We start from the raw sequence: 17,550 nt of genomic DNA on the forward strand, positions 1-17,550 counted from the left end.
CTCACTAACTCTAACGATGTGATAACAACAAAATCTATGAGAAACTTCTTACGGTACTGATGATGCCTTAAAATAACTCTGCACCACGCTGGCCTTCCACGCAACAGAAGAGTAACTGGTGTATCTGTTCACACCCACACAGAGGATTCATCAGTGCACTTTGTCCAAATGACCCTCAAAATGAGTCATGTTGGATGGAACATGATGGAAGTGTGTTGATTCTCATGAACTAATAAGAGCCAGGAGTCACGTGCAGCTCCTCGTTTCAGGTCCAACCAACGAGATCTAAAAATACCCAGCTGACTAAATGTGTCGATGTCAAGACCAAACTAACTGGGACTAAGACATGCCAGTGACCAGAGACATTGAGGGATCAAGACCGAGGCAGGGAGAGACAGGGTCGAGACCAAGATCAAGGCAGGAAGAGGCAGAGTCAAGACCAAGACCAAGAAGAGACAGGGTCGAAACCAAAATCGAGGCAGGGAGAGACAGAGACGAGACCAAGACAGAGGCAGGAAGAGAAAGGATCAAGATCAAAACCAAGGAAGGAAGAGACAGAGTCGAGACCAAGACCAAGGCAGGAAGAGAGGGGGTCGAGATCAAGACCAAGACTGGGAGAGACCAGGTCAAGTCCAAAGCAGGGAGATACAGAGTTGAGACCAAGACCAAGGCAGGAAGAGACAGCGTCAAAACCAAGGCAGGAAGAGACAGGGTCAAGACCAAGACAGGGAGAGACTAGGTCAAGACCAAGGCAGGAAGAGACAGGGTCAAGAACAAAGACCAAGGCAGGAAGAGACAGGGTCAAAACCAAGACCAAGGCAGGAAGAGACAGGGTCAAGACCAAGACCAAGGCAGGAAGAGACAGGGTCAAAACCAAGGCAGGAAGAGACAGAGTCGAGACCAAGACCAAGGCAGGAAGAGACGGGGTCAAGACCAAGACCAAGGCAGGAAGAGACAGGGTCAAGACCAAAACCAAGACCAAGGCAGGAAGAGACAGGGTCGAGACCAAGACCAAGGCAGGAAGAGACAGGGTCAAGACCAAGGCAGGAAGAGACAGGGTCAAGACCATGGCAGGAAGAGACAGGGTCAAGACCAAGACAGGGAGAGACCAGGTCAAGACCAAGGCAGGAAGAGACGGGGTCAAGACCAAGACCAAGGCAGGAAGAGACAGGGTCAAGACCAAGACCAAGGCAGGAAGAGACAGGGTCAAAACCAAGGCAGGAAGAGACAGGTTCAAAACCAAGACCAAGGCAGGAAGAGACAGGGTCAAGACCAAGACCAAGATCAAGGCAGGAAGAGACAGGGTTAAGGCCAAGACAGGGAGAGACCGAGACCAGGTCAAGACCAATAAATCATCACGTTTGCTTCATTAATGTGACGACTTTAAGACACCTGTGAGGATGTGAAACCTTCAGCGGCCTTACGGCAGCTGTTTGACTCGTTCAGTGAGGTAAAGATCAGATCAGCTCTTTGTAGTTTTAGAAACCCCAGTCCCAGACATCCACACAGCATTGACACCTGTCGTCTCCTTGTCTCCACAGGGGGGTCGTGTCTTTATGCATATATCAGAGAACATATCCAGCAGAGACAACAGGTAGATAAATGTTTACTGCATACCTGTGTTTAATGCTGAGCGCACAGATCATCCCGTCACCGTGTCTGGAGATTTAAACAAATCATGAGGTTACTCTTTCGTGCCTTGTGTGAACATGTTCGTTCTCCATTTGTAAAGGCACTGATCACCTCTGATGTTGTAGCTCAATATGGCTTCAGATCTCCATCAACATATTTCACACAGTGTCCTGTGTGTGTTCAGTGAATGCAGAGAAGTTCAATAAGAGTTTGTAAACCCTGGACTCTTCTGTGTACCAACACGCCGGCCTGCAGGATCACCTGTATCTTAAAGAGAGCTGATACACTGATTGGTTGGATTCATGTTTATCCCAAAACACAACCATGTTCAACCAAGCGGCTTAATCCAAGCACTTTGCATCGCACTCTTTTGACAGCCGTCAACATATGACCTGCAGACTGACAGACTTCTGCTTCAGCATCTTGCAGCTTTTGTGGTGGAGGTCATGTCGAGCCTCGACAAAGTTATACACCACAATGTGAACATTCCTGCTCATTATCATTGAGAAAGAAAGTGTGAGACTCAAAGTCAAATCCCTCCACCTCCGATTTACAGTGAGTGTGCAGCTCTTTATTCAGAGATTATACATATGAAACCTGCTGATGTTACAAAGTTCAATGACAAAAGGAACTTAAGCCCCGTTTCCACCGAGCTGTTCCGTTCGGTTCATCTCGGTACTGCACACATTTTGTGACGTTTCCATCGACTAAAGTCGGGACAGATCCCCGAATTACTGATCCATACCATCCTTCTTTTTGGGACCCTTCTGTTGGGGTGCCAAGAATATCGATCCGACCCTAAAAGGTGGAGCTAAACACTGCAGTCTGTTGATTGGTCGAAAGAATCGTCACCTCCCGTGTGACATCAGCAAACACAACCCGCCGTGTTTAAAGAGAGTCGTTGTTTACGTCTGTGTTTCAGCCTTCTCGGAAACAAAGCTTGATTAAGTTTTTGTAACAAAGAGTCACATGACAGTGACAGAGGAGATGAACTGCTGGATGTCTTCCATCGTTGGTTTTGTTTATGTCAAGTTTTCTCCTTTGTTGAATTTATTTGTGGGTTAGCTGTTAGCGGTTAGCTGTTATCATGTGACGCTATTACGTAGCTGACACGGCTATCGGCATCCGGCTTACCAAATAGGGCACAGGTGGCTGTGGAAACACAAACGGGATCAGGCTTAATCGAACCAAAGCGTACTGATCCTTGCCGGACTGCTGTGTGGGAACGGAGCTTTAACTTTCATATGAAGAACACTGTGTTTACTTCTGTGTACAACAAAAGGCTGTACAGGAGGCTTCACACCTCCCGTGTGGAACACAGCCAGATGTTGCTCGATCTTCACCCAAATGACTTTCTCCCTGCGCAGTTTCTTTCCTAAATTTCATTCTGCATTAAAGCTGTTTTCTCAGGGACATCTGGTTGCCCTGCTCTCACTGTTAGATCTGCACACAGCCTTAAAATTATGTCATCATTTGCTTCATCATAACGTTTGCAGGGACAAATTAAAGCAGCCACATGTTGGATTTAAAAACCTTGAACACAGATGTGTTCTGTATTTTCAGAACAACCTGAACCCTGCGTCTTACTCTGACACCCTGAGAAACAAAATAAAGCCATTACAGGAATTTAAGGGCCAGCATTCACCCTGTTGTTCCCTCCTATCTGACACTCAGTCAAGCATCAGTGCTCGCCTGGCAGGTGTCTGAGCGTGGATGTCAAGACGCCACCTAAAGCTCATCCCAGACAAGAACAAGTTGTGCTCCTTCGAGGAGAGGAAGAGCTGTCCGTCACCTCTGAAGTTAACTCTGACAGCAAGCAGTCTGTCCAGGATTTAGCAGATTGGTTTTCGTTGACTTCAGTTGGGTTTCTTTTGCAATACAGACCACTATATGGAAAAACTGCAAACACTGTGGGCAGTAAAGTAAACGAAGAAAATATTTTTTTCAAGCCAAAATCAGTCCAAAAGTGTGCACAAGGTTAGACATGATGATAATGCATATAACTAGTGTTGTAGCACTTGAAATCGGTCTTGTGTCGTTCTCAGACTGGGTTGACTCTGGATTTGAATTCAAGACCTGTCAAGACCACCACTGACAGTCTATCATCCCACATCCTCCCTGTTATTCGAAGGAAAACGCCTCTTTTGTGAACAAATAACTTCTATTCATTCATAATTGTATTGGTATCCACGGGTTACGTCTGCAACACTCCCGGTGTTACGGTCTAAGTGAGAGACGCGCCTGCTGCACAGGAGTGGATGGATTTTCAGGGAGTTTTATGGTCTCAGTCTCAGAGCACTTCGGTCTCAGTCATGTCTTGTTCTCATTACCAACTTCTTTTTTTTAAAGCAAGAAGCCACCAACCAGAATCTTGACCTTTATTGCTGGTTGGTTTACCAACTGAAAGTAAACGCTGTCCATAAAAAAAATCCAATCTTGTAGCACTTGATAGCCTCGCAGTTAAGTCACGCGCCCCACGTACTGTACAACCAGCTCACCAGCTGTCTCGGGTTCAAATCCGACATTGGCCCTTTGATGCACGTCATCCCCCACTCTCTCTTTACAACATTACCCGTCTCTTTTGTATCTATAATAAGTGTTTCTTCTGGTCTTCTGTCAGCAGAGCTGAGACCAGTGTGGTCTGAATGCACTGCACTGACATTCATTCTGGAAATTCAAAAGCTGCATTTTGCAGTTTTTATGCTACTGTCACCACAGTGAAAAACATGCCAGTGTTTGTCCCAACACAAACATCCTTGAACAGCATTTATTAATTGCTCATTCATGTTTCAAAGTGTGAGACTGACCCTTGGATTTAATTAACAGGTTTGCAAAAGATACAAATAACAAGTTTCCAACCCTAATGAACAGGCAAGCAGAGCAGCGATTTAACACTTGACGCAACAGATGCAGCGGTGGCATCCATCCTCTGACTTATTGTTATTTATCTTATTAAACACAGCTTCATTCGAAAAGTACGACAGATGAATAAACCACCTGTGTGCATGCATGCATGTGTGTCCTCCCACCTGTGAGTGTGGGTGTGTGTGTGTGTGTGTGTGTGTGTGCAGATGCCTGTTTGCACTGTATTTCATGAGTCTGTTTATGTGAGGTGTGATTTGTCATTTGAATAAATACAGAGCCATTTGCATATTAAGTGATTTGTCAGAGTAGTCTGGCGGCTTGATATAGTAAGTATTAGAATCCTGTTGGCTCTCATATTTGTCTGGATTTGTCATCGTTTCCCCTCCTCCTCCTCCACCACCTCATTCTCATCTCTCTCTCTCTCTCTCTCTCTCTCTCTCTCTCTCTCCCTCCTGCAGCACATTCATTTGTAAACCCTTCCTTTCTCCTCTGCTATCAGTCCTTCCTCTCCTCCTCCAGCACAAAACTTTTCCCTGCATCACACTCAATCATGACAATTCTATTATTTCTCCCATTATGTGCTCTTTCCTTGCGTCGTTTGCTTTTGTCTTCCTGTCTCATTTCATCGGACAGATACATGCATCAGCCTCGTTGAACTATAGCCGTGTATTAAAGCTCCTTACTTACACTTCTCGCTGTTTGCTAAGTGAGAAAGTTTGGCTGATTTTAAAGCCCTCCTGGAGGTAACAATGGAATATTAAATAGAAGCTAAAGGAGCACGCTTACAGCAGTGTGTTAGTAAGCCTCTCAACACACAAACGCACGATGATACCTTTTGTAGTTTCTGCTTCAATTTCCCACCAACAAAACATCTGAAACATCACAAAAACAGAACATCCCTTCAAAATGAAACGGCAGAAACCTGAAAGAACAACGCATGAATAAACAGCCTAAAAAAGACGTTTGCATCTTCTTCACCTGTGCAGAGCAGACTCATCTCATCCATAAAACACAGGCGAAGGGTTACAGCAGCAGCACTCTGCTCTCGTGCTGTTTGCATGTGTTTAGTGGAGGAGTTACGCAGTCCTTTGGGGAAGAAGTGCAGTCTTTCTATGTAAATCGGCCTCATTGCACAAAGTGTCTGAATCACAAACACCGGCGCTAACAGCCACCAGGAGAGTGAAAAACTGGACTCAGCAGAGAGCTGGTGGTCGTCCCGCTGAGGAGACTCTCCAGCTACGAGCACAATTTTAAAAGAAATTATCATCAGCAATCTATTCTTAGTGAATCGGACCCTCAGTCTCAGTGGATCATGGAATTTGTAGTCCGGAGCAGAGCTGATCTCCATTTGTCTGCTTTTTCCTCATTGACCTTGAATCCAATCGTCTTCCTTTTATCTTCCTCTTATACCTAAAGCTGAATTGTTTTAGCAGATGCATGTGAAAGGTGTGATTTTATTGTGCCCTTCTCCTCAGAAGAGCATTTACTCCTTTGTGCACAAATAGAGGAATACTTTCAATGATGTGCACACATGAGCTACAGTCATTTCACCCTACAGTGTTTCTAATATTAAGCTCAACTCTGTCATGCTTTAATGTTATTTACTCCGTCTTGTTTCTTTCGTCAATTTTACAAAAATCGACGACAAAAAGTGCATCTAAAAAACGTCCCCCTGTGTCTTAAAGGTGAAATAATCCTCATAACCACAAGGTGTGAATTAAAATAAAAAAATAAAAAATAAAAAAATAACAAAGGTTAGCAGCAAAACAGCTTTTTTTCCGTGCATGTTGACATGCAGCCATACCTTCCCAGACTCCATCAGAGGCAAGCTGTGTCTCTACCTGACGAACCCTACAGGACGTGCAAATAAAGGACAAAATGTGAAACTCCAAAAAAATAAAAAGAATATAAGCTACGAGTTACATAAGTGAAACCAAATGGCTGTCACATTAAAAAGGGTTTCTTGCGCTAACCTTCCCGCCGAGAAATCAAAAATCTACATTAATCCAAAATAATTACGATTGAATGAAGTGAGCTGTCACTTTCAATCACGATGTCATCATGTTTTAGGTGTACAAGTGTGGAACTGCCCAAAGCATTCTTAAGTTAATAAAATATGTGGAGTAAATCGTTAATTCCTACGCTAAAGGAGGTTATGAAGGAAGCGTCGATGCACCTTTCCTAGGCTGTTAGAGAATCCAAAGTGCTCTTATCATGGCCGCCTCCCTCGATAGATAGATGGTCTTGTTAGTGTCACCTGTGTCTGATTACCTCTGTGTCTTACTATTAGTGCCCCCCCCCCCCCCCCCCCTCCATGTGTCAGTTCATCATCTACTTATCCAGAACACCAAGTCAAAGTCTTTTTATGTTTAAATGTATCAGCCAAGAAAGCGTGGATGGAATCAGCTCTTTGCTTGTGCTGCTGAAACAACAGCAGCATCAAACTCCAGAGTGCATGAACAATCTCTGCACGCACAGTTTGTATGACAGGGACACCGAGACAGGCCTCGGACCGCTCTGCCTGCTTTCCACCATCATGTTCAGTCAGAAGAAACAAACTGTCACACGCTACAAATCAAGATAACTGGATTCCAGTTGACAAACTGAAGTAAGCGACACAGCTACACCTTAACAACATCGTTGTATGTAACACTTGAGGAGGCTCTTCAAGCACAAACATGGCAGCGTGGCGGCCAGTGCATGCTCTGGACAGTTTAACCTGAACATGGATGAATGCCCACCTGCCCATGGTAATGATGCACAGGACATGAACTACAGAGCACTGAGCAGTTTGAGTTCCTAAAACTCACTGAGCAGAGACTATTTGTTGACATTTGTGAGATTTGTTTTGTTTTATCGTGTTTCAAACGACGTCTCGTGGTTAAAATAATAAAGCATCACTGTATTTAATTTCACAGCACACGTGAACACAAGTTAAAAAAAGATCAGACTCAATCTGAACGTCTCGCTCGCTATAATGTGTCTTCTGCATCAGTCGCACCGTGACATCGTCGACAATAACAACAACGACGTAGATCCAACAAGCTGGAGGTTCATTCAAGGTGCAGTATGTGAAGGGCTCGAAACAGCAGGCATAAAAAACATATGTGTGGACAGACAGGAAACAGACACACTTCTCCGTCATCCGTTTTGCAGTTGTATTTCCTGGGTGTAACCGGTTACCATAGAAACCAATGTGGATCGGACCACGTCGGGCAGTTTGTCATGTGAACATGTCGGTTAGATTCTAGATTCTGGTTCTGTTCATCAGTCAGCTGGTGGACGCTGGAGCTCACGTTAACGAGCAGTAATGAAAGGCAGCGGGGATCATGGACAGTTCAGAAGCTTTTCTCAAACACTTAAGGAGACAAAGTGTAGTTGAAGGAAGCTTTATGTTAGCAGATGTGCATTCTGCTGAAAGTGAGACCACGTCTGGTTTTTGCGTTCGCTTCGTGCCACCACTGAAACTTTAAGACCAGCCGTGCCGGCCTCATCGCACCCTGCCTCCATGTTTTTCACTCAACCGCTCTTTTTACTTTGACACTATCGACAGGTTTCTCTTTGGGAGAGATTGTGTACAGAGTATCACACATAGGGACACACACACACACACACACACTCACACACACACACACACACACACATGTAAACCCAGTGGAGCAAGATAAAAGCATGCATTCAGGCTTTGCATCAAAGCTGTTCTCTTTTGGGATGAGTGTAAACAGTTAGCCTGAGGTGTGGTTCTTTTCTCTCTGGGAATTTTCCCCATGTGCATCCGTGTGTGTGTGTGTGTGTGTGTGTGTGTGTGTGTGTGTGTGTGTGTGTGTGTGTGTGTGTGTGTGTGTGTGTGTGTGTGTGTGTGTGTGGATGACAGCTAAGGCTGGCTAGTAAGCGCACAGATTGCAGAAACATGGCCTGCGGTCCGTGTGCCTGGCTCAGGCTGCGTCTCTTCCTGCTTTGTTTCTTTCTTTCTGCTCATCACTGCTCTCAATGTTTACACATTCTGTCTTTTCTTCTTCTTCTTTTACTTCTTCTCTTTTCTTTTGTCTTGACAATTTTCACCCTCCTCTCCCCACGTTCTTTCATCCTCGCATGATAATCATGTAAGACAAAGAGAGGGCCCAAAATAAGAGCCAGTACTCCAAGAATAACAGTCACTTATTTATGAATCACTTGATTTTAAATTAACGGCTGTATTTGTCCACCTAAGTGCAGCAGTTTCAACACTCTGAAACTGTGTGATCGAACAGAGTCTTTGCAAGACTTAATGATAAATTGGTTCATTGTTGTTTTGTAGATTGTGTCTTCTCTTTGGTTTATAAAACATCTCACAGCATGACACACACAGCAATAAACACATACACAGGATTCAGCTACAAATAGGAGCAGGAGATAGTCCTGTCCCGCTCTGCGTCTTAAGTTATCATGTTCCTGTTTTAAGGTTGTTACTTACCTGTCCTCGTGTTTTAGATCCTTCACATCCTGCCCTCCTGTGTTTCCTGTCTGCACTGATTGTCTCCAGCTGCGTCTCATTGTCTCCCAATCACCTTAATATTCAGTGTGCGTCTTCCGTCCTTCCTGTGTCAGTTCGTCTCTCGTCTTTGAGTCAAGCGTGACAGCATTTTCTCCAAGTGCGTCCCATCTTTTATTTATTCATCATTGCTGTTTTCTGTTTGTTTTGATTCCGCCTGCTCCCTTTGAATTTGCTGATCTTCCTGAGTAAAGACTGTTTTTCTCCTCCTTGAGGCCGAGTGTATCGTCTGTTATTTTTTGGTCGTTACAGAAATAGGTTGCACGTAATGCCAGAGTAATCATGGATAATAATCCCTGAAGCAGTCCTGAGCTGGACATAAGCAGCTCCAGTGTTGAAGGCTGCGCATCATATCTAAGTTTCCTGATACAGACGAGAGTTGAAGGTCAGACCAACAATCTGAGGGAACGATGTCAGGCGTAACAGCTGCTGACGTGTCATGAGCAAAAGAAGAAAGCCAATCACGAGTAACAGCTCCATTTAGTTTATCCGTGTGGTGTGTTCGTGGCTCATCCTACAGCGTGGTTAAAGTGGGACACACCATCTCGGTTTACTGCGGCGCTTTTGGAGCACTCTCGAAAGCAGCAACAACAGAGTTTCACGGCTGGCGTCTCGGTGGGAAAGTCTCCAGTGCAGTCTGCTCGGAGTTTCATTTGAACTGGTTTGTGTTTATTTCCCTGCTAAAAACAAATCTGTGCATAAATATTTGAGGGATTTAGACTAATAGTCTTGGCTCTGTTGTTTGCTCCGTCGCTGCCTTGTTCTGTTTGCTCTCCAGAAGAAAATACTGCAGAATCTATCAAGAGGACAAACTCTGCAATGTGCTGTGTGTCCTCATTTAAAAGCAACGAATAGAACAAAATAAGTCACAAAATAACAATGGTGAGTCTGAGTTATAGGATCTAATGAAATGTGTTGTTATAGATATCTCCTCCACAGAGAGATACTGTACGGGCCAGAGGAACATCCACGCAGGCAGCGTCAACGTGACACAGCTGAACATTAAAGATGAACATTCAATTTTAAAAAAAAGACAGGTATATTAACAGGCTGGGAGCTGGTGACACTACGATTAGGACTCACCACATCACAAGCTTTCTTTTCTGGGTTTTTTTTGGTCAACATGTCTGCGGTTTAGTCTGACTTTAAGAAGTGTGTTTGCAGATGTAAAGAGAAATACTGCATCGGCATTTTTTCTTTCTTTTTGAATCGCAGATAAATGACTATCCCAACATTGCATTTCCCCCGACAGGAAGAAGACACTGCTTGACATGAGCTCAAGAGAGACACCCCCCCGCAGAGTGAGCTTTAAATCCTCTGATTTGGGTGTTTGGCTTTGAGAAAATACCAGATGTTTTCTGGTTTTTGGACTCAATTCAACTGAAACTCCTCAGTGACTGCAGAGAGGTATCAATTATCCAATTAGACACTGAGATGGATTTAGTTCAGTTTTCTTTGGTTTAAGCTGAATACTGGGTGTTGAAGTACTGGAAATTAATTTCAAGGCCGGTCTCGACACCACTTATAAAAAGTCTCAAGCAGCATTTTTACTCAGCCTCGGTCTCAGACTGAGTGGACTCTAGGTTTATAATTGACCGCCACGAAAAGGATTTTTTTTTTTCAGGTGATTAGATAGAAAAATAACTTCAATTGATTCATAATGTGATTTTCACTTCAGGTTTCCCTTCATGCCTTGGTCTTGTCTCAGTCGAGCAGCACTCTGGTCTTGGTCTCGGCTTGTGTGGTCTTGGCTTCAACACGCTCAAAGATTTTCAAAATAATACGACGACTTTTAGAAAATATCAGAGACCGTCCACAAACTCAGCTCACCTGTACACACAGCTGCCTCTCATCTGCAACCAGTTCAGTATTTAAGACTCTCTGGTTCAACCAGATCGTTCTTCATCTCATGTAAGCAAGGGTGTAGGTTTGACTTTGGTGGGGTCATGAAATCAGGGCTTATAGTATTTTCAGTATTTAAATAATGTATTATTTTGTACTTGGAATTTCCTTAAACTATTAAAGACTTACACTTACACTTATAAACAAAATAAAGTTTACTTATTTTATTTTAGAATCACACAGTTCTCACAATCAGAGGTTTCTGCTGGAAAAGAAAGTGGTTAAGTCGCTTCTAACTCAGTCTGACGGTTTCTCTCCTGCATTTTGATTTCAGACATCTGTAGTTTCTCAAGTCCTCCTCCTTTGACGATGATGTGTAGATGATGAAGAAATATCCGCTGACACTGTAATATAAAAAAAATATTTACAAAGACAAGAAACAGCATCAGTCCAGGTTAGCCATGTTACCTGGGAGAGTCACCAGCCAAGTGTGATCCCTCCTGAACAAAGAAAAGACTCTAGTATTTATGCAGCGTTGGTCAAAACAACATCAGGACATTTACGACTCTATTTAGGCTTTGATCATTCAGGTGTGCATCTCCTACAGTCCTGCACCCCCTGTGGTTCCTCAGGACATGTGACTTCAAAGGTTACACAGGTCACCATGGGGTGACTTCTTATCTCCCCCAATGTATCCTAAGAGTCTGTTCTCACTTCAATACCAAACTGTTTATCTATCACAGTCTTTAAGGAATGACCCCAAATAGACCCCTTCATTGTCTTTGATGTTAACAAATCTCTAACCTTAAGAACACCATTTGTCCCACCAACAGCTCACATGTTTCAGCAGCATACTTACACTGCACATACTTGTTCATATAACATTGAGTTGCATGTAAAATACACTTCACATCGAAGATGTGTTGAGCTGCTAGCGTTGAAAATACTCCATTTCCTGATATCACTGTTTCACAATAAAAGTCTGTCATCGACTTTAAACTTGGAACTTTTATTGTGAAGACCTTGCCGGATAGAGAATGTGTTTATTATCGATTGGGAGACGTTTCAGCGGTTCGTGTATTTGGGAGGCGAGGCCAAAGTGGGAAATAAGTTAACCCTTTGTGTGCCTCATGAGGTGACTTTTTCAGGTTAACCTATAAATATTGATGTGGACATTTCAGCCATCGTTTGAGATCGATATGGACATGTCCATACAGTCCAAACGCAAATCTACACCTATGCATGCAAGACTTTCAAGAAACACTCTTTGGATAGATTAGATGGTTTTAACTCTGCCTGCCTTTGACTCTTCTACTGTCTTTGGGATGGCCAATTCAAGGCTTTGAAACGTTCATCACACACAACCTGTACACATGGACTTGACTGTTCCCAATGAACCGGTTCTAAGTTTTGTTATTGCATTTCACTTTTATTGAGAAATAATAAATTGTCGAGATTTGTTGGGCTCAGCCGGCTCCTCCACTTCTCTGCCTCTTCAAATGAATGAACAAGGTCAGACAAGCCATATAAACTCCTGGCCGGCATTGGAAAACGTCCTCTCACATGACACAGATGTCGCTGCATTGCCTGGTATATCTGTGCCAGCTTATAAATGGGATTTGACCCTGGATATATTTTAATGTCCGTCCTTCTGACCAGGTCGGCATCTGCAAAGTAACGATCCACTTCAATTGTTGCACCCGCTGTGGTACTTTCTTTTTTGTTTGTACAATCTGGTCCAAGGACCGCCAGACTGTTCCAGGCTTTCCCTGTAAATACATCAATGTCCTTTCTATATGACCTTTTTTTGCAGAAGAATTAAACAAAGAATAAAAAGGAATCAGTGGTCATTAAACATGTTTAACCTTGCATGTTCAGGCAGACTGCAGGGACCAGGTCTGGGATCCGTAGGCTTGTGTTGGCGGTGTCTGGTGCACTCTGATACGACGTATCTCTGGACCTCCTTGACTTTGGCCTGACAGCTGAAGGCAATCATTTTAGATACTGGATCTGATTCAGTCGCTGCCAATAATCAAGTCGAGGCAAATTATGTTTGTACAGAACATTTCATACACAGGACAACACGATGTGCTTCACAACAATAAAATCAAAACGTGCAGAGACAGAACTGTTTGTGAAGTTGTACAAAGAACCACATGCACACACACACTTACCAATATGTTAAAAAATATAAAAGGAAAAAACAAACCTTACAACAGGAAGCAGTGGACTCGGCTGACAGTTCTTACAAAAACAAGCAGGCAGTGGCTGAATGCCTCAAAGTCATTACTGGACAGAGCTGTGATATCTGTCCTCAGAGGACAGTGCTGGACAATAGCCAGTCTCTCTTTTGCTTTGGTGTTTGATTTAAAAGGCATTTTTTAATGATATTCAGGTCAGATGTATCCTCCATGGCCTTCCTGGTCACCACGTTCAAATGATCTCAGTATTGTATCAGCGCAATTCGACTTTTTCTGCGATGAAAATCGAAAAGAACCTTCCAGCCGCTTTCTGCCCCTTTTAAAAGTTTGAGTTGTAAATTCAATAGACGGGCTTTGAATCCAGCAATGAATGGAACACATTCACAATGTTTGGGAGATGTGTCAGTGTGAGGGGGTTTTTTATTTTCGGTGAGCAGAAAGCTCTGCTGACACATGAAAGACTTCCAGAAATTGCTGGTTTGCTTTGGTCCCAGCTGCATACCTAACGTCCATAGCTGTTTGCTGCACAAGTATAATCTAGAGACACATATTCAGAGGGGACAGCATGCTTTAAATTTGCCGTAACATAAATTTCCCTGAATCACCACATTACGTCTGGCTTTTGACAAAACTCAGAGCGGTAATTGTACCCGACCAAAAAAAGGGGGCTGCCTTACTAAAGTGAGGTCTCGGGATGGCAGAAGGGGCTATTTTGCAGATTATGTATCTCACACAAACACTATTAAATACAACAAAAGATGTTCTACTCGACGAGAAGATAAAAAAAAATAAAAAATAAAAAAACAGCAACGGTTTGTGCTTAGGGAGCAGAAGGAAATGTGCTGCAGCTCCGGCTTGTGAAAGCGCTCATTGTGTGAGGATTATGTCCGTTGGTCTGTTTAGGTGGCGTCAGTGTGTCGTGCTGAGACAGATGCATTGTGCAGTCTGTGAAGATAACGTGATGTGTAGAGCATCCTTATGTTGGCTTAAGTTTGAATTTGACAGAATGATGATGAAGCATCAGTCTTCATCACTGACTTGAACAAAGAGCCGTCTTGATGAAGTTATAGAGGAGTTACCTGTGAAGTCAGCAGAACCATGCAGGCCCAAAACATGAGTGTGATTGTCATATGACAGAAACAAGACAATGACCTATGAAGGTCAGTGATTGGGCCACAACAGCCAATGACATCATGATCCTGAATCTCTGACTTTTGACATAAAAAGGTTTATTTTTTATGCACCAACTTACTTTTAAGGTTCCACCTCTAGTTGGACAGATGTCTATGATAAAAGCTAAATTAATGGGATATTAGATGGAGCGATAATGTGGCTATACTTGGGATTCTTATAAACTAAAGCGTGGTACACGATACAATAAAAGTAGGCCAATTTCCGGTTCCCCCGTTTCTAAATATGATGAAATATGATCCACCTGAGAGGAACCGAAATCGCTACAGAAACAAACGCGCCAGTGAACAGCTCGCCACATTTAGCCTGACCACACGTTTGTATACTCTTAGGTGACTGCACCACATGACAAGTTTTAATCCTCAAGACTCAGGTTGTTGGTGAATGTCGGTGTGCTGAGGTTGGTAAGGTACCAGGTCTGAGTTTCTCCCCGTGCAGGACAAAGCCCGGCCTCAGCAGCACTATCGGCTGGCCCTGTTGTTCTTAAGCATCCATGTGATGTTATGTATTGTTACGTCCCATGATGCACCAGAGATGAGAGTGGGGGGGTCAGGTCAATCCTTCAGGTGTGTTGCACAGTGATAATAATGTGTTAACTGCTCAACTCCAGCAGTTATGTTACAGCAGGGTCTCTAACAGGAAGCTCAGGAGCTACCAGGAGCTCGCAGACAGGTTGACTGACAGTGTTCAACAGTGAATGCACCTCTTATAACTATTCATATATTTGTCCCATAAAAACAAGAGTAAAGTAGAAATGTTTTCTTCAACATTGATGTGAATTTCCAGGAACTCAGCTGATTATGTAGCACAGAATTCATGTAGTTTTCTTGGACCTTGACGTGAAGTTAATATTCTTGATAAGCGTCGTCTTATTGCAATTTCACACGAGCACAAACAGTGGCTTCATTCAGCTGATGTGTGCTATGTGAATAAATGCAAGTAGCTCCTGTGCACACTTTCCTTTTTTCCAAAGTGGAGCTCTCAGATGAAGAAAGTGTTGCCGAGCCCTGCACTGCACTGACAGCACTGCTCCACCACAATCACCTCTTACAGTGCACGCCTTCACCTCACAGCTCACAAAATCCCAACTTCAAAACACCTTTTTCTGGATTCAAGCCAACTTAGATAACCATATTTGCCAAATTTGAGGACAGAAGGAGAAAGAGGCAAAGAAAAAAAGACTTTGAAAGAGGAAGGAAGGCCGAGGCTGAAATGTGCCGGCTGGAGACACAGAGTTAGAAAAATGAGAGCAAAAAGCTTGTAGGCCTGCTGTAGTAACACCCACACACACACACACACACACACACACACACACTTACATTTTTAGTAATATACAGACACCTCCCACAGGCCAATGTGTGTATCAACATTATGTCAAACATCTTATCAGGAGCCGAGGGTAAAGGAGGAAAACCTTGACAGACTTTTGACTCTCTATTGATTGACTTTAAGAAAACGATGAACACACAGAGAGATGAAGTGCACACATCTTCAGGAACACTCTCTTCAATACTCACAACAAGCGAAATGTGCAATCAGCTCTCCGCCCTCTCACTTCACCTAAAGATAGGAACCTGCACTCAGAATATCTCTCCAGATATCTCTCCGTGTATTTATACATTTCTCGCCTCGCACAGCCACGTTCGCTCTCACACTCCTACTCCTTCTTTTCATGAATCTGGGTTTTTATTATCTCTCTGCCCTTTTACTATTTCTACTCCCAATCATCCAATTTCAACTTTAGCGGAAGGCCTTAAGTCCACTTTTATTTGTCCTGCTTTTCCGTTCACTATATATATATATATATATATATATATATATATATATATATATATATATATATATATATACACACAGGATGTTCACTTCTATATTTGACTGCTGGTTGATTATACGTCTGTGTCTAATCTGCCTGAGGGTCCAGATTCTTGTTTTTGGAGTCACTCAGGTTTAAATAGAATAAATATAGTTTTGGGTTTTTTTAACTTTTTGTTTCAGATGTTTAGAAATGAATTTCAAAATTGTCATTTTGAGTAAATTTAAAACTGTTTGTAGATAAATCTGTTTCATCATAAACAGTGTTGTTGGGGGTAACATGTTAGAGCAAACATTTAATTAATTGTGATGTCTGTGTTTTAGTCATGTATTGTACATAGTGCTGAACACGAGAGGAGCTGTAGGACTGAGTGGACATTCAACATGTGATCATCAGACAGACAGCTGATGTGTGTGTGTGTGTGTTTTTATTGGTAGGTAGTGACAGACACATGAATGCACTTTTCACTTTGACATTTCAGCATAAATCTTATTAAATGACTGCAGTTGTATTTTGAATCAAACTACCTGGTGTGTGTGTGTATTTTATTTTATTTTAAGTAAAACACACCATGTTTGATTATTCCACTCTCTCCCTTTGTCTCACACGCCCACTTTGGGGACCACAGAGTACTCAAGCTACTTTTTCTGTAGCGATGAGTAAAGTTTCGCGTGAGCAAATCAAGTCATCCGTTAATAGTTACTTTTTCATGAAAGTAATCCGATCTCTTCCCCGTCGTCACCTGAAAAGAAAAGAGATCCCTGAAGCATCTGCAGTTTCTGTTTCTCGTCTTCCGAGCAGAAGGTCAGCACACGTGTGTGATTCAGAGGGCAGCTTTGTTTCTTCTTGGACTCCATTATTTTGACTTTTGTTCCATGCTATATCGTGTCTGTCACTCTTGTTATATTGAGAGTTACAGATCATGGATCATGGATCAAGGTTGGGCAATGACAGTCAAGTCCTGAATGACCCCTCGAAGGCAGACGTAGCCTACAGTCAGCGACGCGGCGCCAAAACATTTTAAAGAGTCAGGCTGCAAAAAGCTGAGAGAACTGTGTAAACTGTATTTCACAGAATAAGCTGTCTCTCTACTCTAAGACGTGGTGCATCAGTGCAGCATGAATCCAAATAAAAAATGTAAAAGTCAACATCATAAAGTACTCTTCTTTGAATTTATTTGAGTATTAAATCAAGACACTAAGAATTAATTACATAGTTTATATGGATTTTAACACTGTTTAGAAATTCAAAACAATTAAACAAAATGCCATACTGTACATGGTGATCAAGGTTGTTGTGAAATGAAGTGATTTATTGAAATGTTCCTTTAATGGTCCAAATCGTAAATATCTTCCATTTCCGATAAATGTTAAAATAGATGCCGCCAGGTGCTGGAAATACGAGCAGGAAATAAAAACTGCAGCTCTGGACCGTCCTGAGAAATATTATTTAAAACTACAAGACGGATGAAG

The sequence above is a fragment of the Symphodus melops genome (genome assembly GCF_947650265.1).
Source record: "Symphodus melops genome assembly, chromosome: 9".
Lineage (NCBI taxonomy): Eukaryota > Metazoa > Chordata > Actinopteri > Labriformes > Labridae > Symphodus > Symphodus melops.